The sequence below is a fragment of the Mya arenaria genome, chromosome 15 (assembly GCF_026914265.1).
Source record: "Mya arenaria isolate MELC-2E11 chromosome 15, ASM2691426v1".
In the NCBI taxonomy this organism is placed as follows: domain Eukaryota; kingdom Metazoa; phylum Mollusca; class Bivalvia; order Myida; family Myidae; genus Mya; species Mya arenaria.
In genome coordinates this window covers 42,422,519-42,430,946 of record NC_069136.1, presented here as the reverse complement: position 1 = coordinate 42,430,946, position 8,428 = coordinate 42,422,519, and the positions used below count along the sequence as shown (strand labels likewise).

Sequence of the window (8,428 nt, the reverse complement as noted above, 5' to 3'; positions counted from 1 at the left end):
AAACTATGAAAGGGAGCATACACCACAAATTGACGCGATCAGACGGATGAAAACAGTTTTATCCTGTTATTGTTTCGATTTAAAATCGACTTCTTTTTGAAATTACAGACGGAAGGATTGAGTTCTCAATCAAATTCAAGTTCTTACATGTACAAGATATATTGTTTGATATTTACTTAGGTAGCGCCCATTCTAACAGTACCAGTATCAATGCTGTTGAATAAAGAGAAAACAAGTGCATATATAGAGGGAGATGAGTATAATGTACACGTATTGTTAAATAAAATTGTAGATGGTGCTTTTTAACTAAGTAGGGCTGATACAATATAGGGCATAACGAGTTCTGGTTATACACAGCTATAAACAGCTCGGGACTCGAACCCTCAACCCCCTGCTTGCAAGTCAGGTGCTTAACCACTATGAACTACCTGAAGGGTTGGCATACTTCTGTAAGGGCAATCAACAAATCAACAAATCGATCCGGTGACCCAAAACTATACAAATGTGCATTCATATTAACAATAACCTGTGTTCAATTATACTGATAATAAAATATGTTACCTTTGACCATTCATATACATTTGACATTATGCAGTTGCAATGCGATCTGTATGAGACAAGAAATGGGGAAAAGGTTTTTGTTATCCATGCTTATTAGTCATTTGTTTCAGCTTTAGTCACTGTACTGTCAGCTTAGTCAAAAGCTAACATTATTATGATTGAATGTGTTGCCAGATATATATTTTTTCAGTCCAGAGCCTATTTTCATAAGTTTGGACTAGATTGACGCTAAAATCAGTCAATAGTAAAACCTTTGTTTTATTTTACCAGTTAAAACACTCAGTAACATCAGCTTGATGTCAGATATCACCCTTGTAATTGCAAAGCCCATTAGTGTCAAGATCAGATCAATATTTGTCTTGAAATCCGCAACAGTTGTTCAAGTGCCTATAACTGCTCATCAGCAGGTCATAAAACGAAGCTTCAAGATTGAAGGAAAATGTCTAGAAATTAAGAAATTTGCGGAGGGATATAATTAACCAATAAGCAACAATCCAGAATGTGATTTATCAATATGACTACTAAAATGTGAAATAAAATTGATTTTGACTGAACTGTTTAGGATACACAACTTTGATAGTCTGTTTAAATTTTGTTGAACTTTATCAGTTAATTGAAACTAATTCCCACAATATTTAGCTGAAATCAATAATGGATTATCTCGGAATATCTTTATAAAACATTTCTTTGGAAGATGTCATTGATGAAGAAACCAACACGTTAGGAATATCCCTTGAGGAAATGGAAACCTCTTTAAATGCTCAGGTACTTTACATGTTTTACTCAAATATTCTTATATAAATAACTCTACTTATGTAAAGCAGTTAACCTTTATGTCGTAAAGGCAGATTAAAAGCAATGTTCGTATTGAATAGACCATGGAATTTATCTTAATGCTCAATTTAGATTAACATTATATTTTATAATGCTACGTAATTCCATTTACTAATATAACGATATTTGATCAAACTGTATTAAGTACATGAATATGTAGGATGTATGCTTAACACAGTTAATGGTTTTTTAAGACTATTATAATTATTATAATATTTGACCTTTCAGGATTTGTCAAAGCATATCTTTGAGTTTGATGATGAATTTATCTTCAACCTAAAGGTAAACTGTTATTTTTTTTGTTATTTAATAAATGTATACTCCCAGTGACGTTTATAGTTTGTTTGAGTGATTTAGACTCTTAATGTGTGTATTTAGATCAACAATTTTGTTTACATTTTATAAACAACTCAATGTCTGCCTACCTCTTCTGATTTCTTTATCAGATGGATGTCAAAAGTTGTATTGTTTCGGAGTATTCATTACCTGTTGTTATCTGTAGAAATCGAAAGGTCATACAGACTTTTACAAAACTTTTATTTGTATGCAATAGAACGGAACGGGTGTTTTTAGCTAATGGCATTATTTCAACTTTAAAATATTTAATTGTTTACTGCGCAATTTACTTTCACTTTTGGTTTTAAGTGTCTGCAGTATGATTGTTGTTTAAGGGTCATTGCTTTTGAACTTTAATAAACACAATAAACAAATCAGTTACACTGACGTTCTCAGACTCGTCATTTTTATTTATTTAAGTACGTCAAAGTTTCAAAAATTACAAAAGAACTATTTCAGTATAAATTCAAGCACATTTCGGCTTTTTATATTTCCAGCGCAGGAGTATGTTTTTGCAATTTGTATTTACTTTACGCATGCGATTTTCTTCGGTTAATCATATACATTAGTATCGGCGCAAAGGCGCTATTTGATTATATGCGCATGGAATTCATGTTAATGGAATGCGCATTATATAATTGTGATATTTTGTTCATTAATGCTCTATAGAGTTTTTATAATTCACCCAATACCGTGATTCAGAGGCATACTTGAAATTAAGAAATTGCTGAGTGTTTGATAATCAGAACTTTGAACGATTTGTTCCTGTTTTTCCTGCATTATACCCGGCTAATTCGGTGCCAGACTATTAAGGTCGTTGGTTTGAATCCCGGTAGGAAAATACGACTTTGATGTATACGGTTCCATAATAAAGGCGGTTGGCCTACTTGTTTATGACCCGGGACTCAGTCATTGAGAGGGATTATTGATATAATCGATGGACATTTTCAGTTCAATCGATGTAAAATAGAAAAAAGAAAGACTTAGTATCATGAAGCTTTTGTAGTGAAATTCAAAAACACATGATTCAGAAATATTTAGCTCGCATTTATTAAACAAGTATTGCATTCTTGAAAGAGCAATACGAGGAGTATTCTCCCACGTTACAAGCATAACAAGGTGCAGTTATTTATGTTATGCTGTTGATATGTTTTCCTATTGCCCTCTCAGGAATGCAATATTTTTTAATATGTAATTAAATGTGATTCTTCAATTCACAACGTGTATTACATTTACATTCATTAAATGTTATTTGCATGCATTTACTAAACGTGTAAAGGTATACTTTTTTCAATAATTATGTATATATGCACATTTATGAAACCATCATGTTATTACTATTTATTTAGTTATACATTTTTTATAACTGATGTGATTCTTTAAAGGATGTAGGAGCTAATGTTTGCACAATTAAAGCATTCCAGAGATTGACTTTTACAAGTTACACAATAACAAAATGGTTAACATAGGTTATCGGCCTCATGTGTCTGATACATACGGTGGAACATAACTGCCGTCAGATAATCTGTTAACGTCTGCGAGTTGTTCGTGTTAACCACTTAATTATGCGATAATTATCAAGCTATCTAGTTAATAGAAACTGTTCTCTGTAAGATAAATATCACAATACTAAAAACTGGCTTCAAAGTGCTCGGAACTGCCACCTTTTTCCCTTTTAGTTGCATAAACAGGTTATCTAGTTATGGTTAGCGAATTCCACTTAATTAGGAACATAATTACCGGCAGATAACATTCGTGTTACGACATATTTATAAATGCATTTTGGCCTTTAGCTTCAACTGGTTATCTAGTAAGTGTTTATGAATTCCATTAAGTAAGTACATTCTAATTGGTTAACAAGATACGATTCATGTTACCAGTTATTGTTTTGATTATTCCATGGATCATTTTCAATGTGCCCATATCAAGCAGTCCTACAGTTTATGCCAGGTTTCTGGATGTTGGTCCATTTTCGAAGCCTCACTTCACAGCTAGGTGTTTATTATGCATGTAATTGAGATAACCAATTTCTGTCAGCAGGGGCCCATTAACCACTCTTCTCTGGTTAGTTTTGGGGTCAGAAGGATATTTATCAGAGAGCATCTTCAGTACGATTTCTGCACTAAAATTCACGATGACTATAGAAAAGCAATTTATATCATTTACTCTAGTTTTAAACTATTTATGAAAATGAAAAAAAAAAAAACATAATCATTGATTCCATAGCAAAGAAATGAAACATTGAAGTAAATAAAAAAATATATTCAGTCTTATCGTTTGATTTAATTTCGAACGGACTAACTTTATACATGGGATTTTTATTTATACTTTTCATTAAGAAAACGTTAGCTGTCTACTTACTACAAAAGTATCAATATCAACCCTATTATACCCAATGAAATGTACAATTGAATGAAATGGATATTTAGGTTTTATAAAACATAATAATTTATGTATTACATGTATATCTAACATTGTCAATAATGCAGTTATAATGAAGTTTGTTATACATGGTTATATTTAAAGAAAAATATGATTTTCGCAATTTTCACAACAAATGAAAATTAATACTTTCTTTTGCTGCATTTTTGGAACAAGAAAAGAATACTGCAAACTTGATACATTGCTATTTTTCACTTTAGGATGATTACGCGTAATTCAACCGTATTAAATCATAGCAACATTATCCAATTGCTAACAGTCTCATAATTATAAAGTCTAAATTTTGTAAACTCTGAAGTCATCACTTGGATTCAGGTTCGTATGTTTTCAGGTGAAATACTTTGTTGATTAAATTATAATAACTCTGGTTTTACTAAGTGCAGTGGGAAACGTAACCCGAGATGCAAAACGTCCTTACCTAAATAACGCCCGAGGTTTCTGGACTTTAGGTAATATAATCGAGTTTTAAGTAACACAAGTTGGCATATTACCTACAGACGGAATCACAGACAGACGGACGACCAAGGGCAAATCTATATGCCCCCCCCATTTTATGGGGGCATAAGATGTAATATTAAAAGAAATGTAATATTTTAACTATTTGCCAAAAAATAAGGTCATATATTGATGTACTTAGATATTCTTATTACTTATAACACAGCTTACAACTTATTTTTTGTAATCTGAGCACTATATTACCTTGATGTTGAAACTGAACTTTCATAGGTTTCTATTGATACATTGACATTGTGGTCTTTGCTAAAATGCATTTCAAAAAAACATCATTGCCCGCTTTTCATGTGAATTATATAAGCCCTCTTTATGTTTGTGTATCTTAGTTTATGTAATTTTCTAGAAAATTCATATCCTAAAATATAGCTTTTGAAACAGCGATTAAAATCTTCTTTACTGACACAGTTAAATCAACGTTTGTTTTCTTTGTAAGATTTCTCTTCATAATTTGCATTGTTGTGTGAGAACATTCTTCATTAGAAGAGTGATTAAACATTATACACACTTCATGGAAGCTTTCCATATATATATATATATCATATGAGAAATGATCACAACAAAGCAATACTGTATCTTAAACCACTATGTCCGGACTTTTGATATCATACCAGTATATTTGAACGTTAAATGACTCCTTTTATTTTAATATAATATTTAAAATTATCCAACTTTTTCTGATCGTTTGCACTCCTACATGCACAGTTGATGTAAATTTTTAATCACAGCAGTCACTGATCTTTTATTACATGTTTCTGTAACACAATGTATGTAGAGCATTTTTCCAGAAATATATATTTTCTCCATATTATTTTCTCTTTGCGAAAAAGCAAAAATATGTGTATATTAAAGCATCTTATAATAGGGTAATAACTTATTAGTAGTGCGTTTTGATAAGGGAGATGGAATTCGACTCAAGTCGCACGAGGCGCTTACTGACTGAAATCAATATCTTAAAACATCAACAACAGTTGAATAAGACATTCCGGATCGACTTGTTATTAATATATATATCAATGGTTTAAATCACTTAAAAGATACATGATTTCGTAATAAATGTTACATTCATGACAAACTTGTTTTATGACGTCATTTAAACATTGCACAATGATACTTGATGGACGTCAGTATAGTGGATTTTGGACTACCGTATATAATAATAATAATAATAATAATAATAATAATAATAATAATAATAATGATATACAAAATTTATACAAAATCATTCGGTAATAAAATTATTTTAATAATCAAGATAGCGAAAGTTGAAATACCAAGAAAAACCTCCTAACATAAAATGGCCCAAATCTCAAGACAAGAACAGCTATTACTCTCAAATTAATCAGACAAACAGCTCCCAGCAGGGAAAGGGTCAAGTGGTCAGTTTACATTATGTTAGATTAGTTCCACTGATAAGCCCGAGCATCAGCTTGATGCTCAGTAGCGGCATTAACTGTAGGATTGCAAGTGTTCATAACCTCGTGTATAGTGGTCAATAGGTTTATAAATATATGCTTTTGTGCGGTTAAACTGAAAACTAATTTTCTACAAGGGTTAGAATTTTAATATTTTAGTAAGTACCATTGGCATGTAGATTGCCGTTATCCTAAGGTAGTTAGCGAAAAATAAAAATTAGTCCATTGCGCTCTACAATTCAGAGAAATTGCCTCCCATTTACTCCTCATTTTGAGAAAAAGGCTAATCATTCCATGAAATCACCATGAAATTGTACCATTCAATTAATTACCACTTAGTGGGCCATCCTGCTGGGCTGTTGAATGTGTGTATTCCCAGATGATCTTTGTTTTGACTGTTTTGACTGATACAGTGTTAAGCTTGTGGTGAGTTTTTGCATCAAAATGATCTTGAGAATGGGGTAAATATTTGCATACATAGAGAATTGGCCTACACTAATTGATAAATTAAAAGTTAAAACTGAAATCACAATGTTTTCTTTACAGTTCTTGAAATTGATAAAGGGACATCTAAGTCTTTTTTTTTTCGTATGATTTCTTTATAAGCCTAACTGGCGATAGCTTGTGTTCGGTCTTCAATTTTGCCATACGAGGTCGTATTTAAAATGAGTTGACTTGGGCGTGTGGGGATATTCATGACATTTAGTGATAGCTCTTATTATTAAAAATATATAATATCCCACAAATAGAGATCATTCTAAACTGTTTATGTAAGTATAATGGTATACAACAAAATTAATTCTTCAACTTAAGTTCAAGTTAACTGAATCATATGAAATTTAATGAACGACAAAAAAGTTAAAAATAAGATGTACAGCTCGTTTAAAACATGTGCATTGGAATTGAATACCAGCTGGGCAGTCAGGAGTATTTATAAGACTGTGGCTTATGTGTTGCTTCAGATCATTATCACAGAAATGTTGATAAGCAGTGACCCTGTGTAACCTCTATTAGAATGATAAGTTTGGAAGGCACAAACTCTTGACATTATATTTAATTTTGCACATAAAGAAGTAAAACTGGAAAAAAAGTCATGATACAATACTAAAATGACGGTTTAATTCAGGAGTCCGATGAACCATTGGCTGTTGTTAGTCCAGAGGAACCCACACAGCCACTTCATACATCAACACCAAAGAAACCCATACATGTATGTATTCAAATGCCTGCAAAAATGGGAAAATTTGCTGCAGAAAACTGTACTTTTTACAATTAAGTTACCCCATCAAGTCATGTATTATTTTTAAATAATAAAGAACAATAAACAAATAGATCATATTTATGCACCGTGTTAAATTTTCATTGCTTAAAAAAACAGTTCATAGATATGTTATCAATTATAATTATTTTTCAGACAAGTAAAACAGGAAAAGGCAGACCAGTTCATATTTATGCACCGTGTTAAATTTTAATTGCTTGTAAAAAAAGTTCATAGATAATGTTTTATCAATTATAATTATTTTTCAGACAAGTAAAACAGGAAAAGGCAGACCAGTTCGGAGGTTATTAAAGCTTAAGAAAACAGGGGAAGTGCAACGTCTACAGCAATGTAGGAGATGATGTTTTCATAGCAATGTTTCCCAGAGCCAGATCATCAGGGCTAGAGAAAAAGTATAGACGAAGGATTTCAACTGTAGAGTTGACTGGAAGTTGGAAAAGTTTGAAGAATCCCCGAATTGTTTTGGTTATGTTACCAAACCTTTCAAGATTTAGTTGGTAATATTCCCAGAAATATATTTAACTCTGTCAATAAATGTGAGCTGGTTAAGCTCTGCGATTATGTTAAAGAATCAGTATGTATTCGTAATGTTATTCCTAATAATTATTATTATTATTATTAATTTAGTTCATCCTCTGATACTGCTGCCTTTACGTCAACATATTTGTGTCTTTAACCATAGCACTAACCATGTACAAGCATTTGATATCAAAAACCTAAGTGTATGTGTTTAGACGATGTTCTGATGTATATGACTTATACACGTCTGTTCTGTTCTTTTCTGTGTCTTTTTGTTTAAATCATAATATGCAAAAGTCCACACTTGTATTAAAAATAATTATTGTCAAACTGTAAAATTGCAAGAGACATACCTGTAATACTGAAATAACATTCTAGTAGGTTTAAACAACCAGGAATATGTAATCTATGTCTTTCTATCAATCAACACTTATTAGAGTCAAACGTCATGGTCATAACTCATATTCGCCATTAAAATGTTGTCGTATTTACTTATTCCCTTCTAAGAGGACACATTTTATCTGCAAATATC

At 31.5% G+C, this 8,428-nt stretch overlaps 1 long non-coding RNA gene across 1 annotated transcript; it reads left to right on the top strand.

Annotated features, from left to right (window-relative positions):
• The first annotated feature begins 1,174 nt into the window (after positions 1–1,174).
• On the top strand, positions 1,175–8,191 carry LOC128218930 (uncharacterized). Its single transcript, XR_008258511.1, has 3 exons — positions 1,175–1,326; positions 7,225–7,308; positions 7,626–8,191. It is a non-coding gene; the product is annotated as an uncharacterized LOC128218930 (long non-coding RNA).
• The last annotated feature ends 237 nt before the right edge of the window (positions 8,192–8,428 follow it).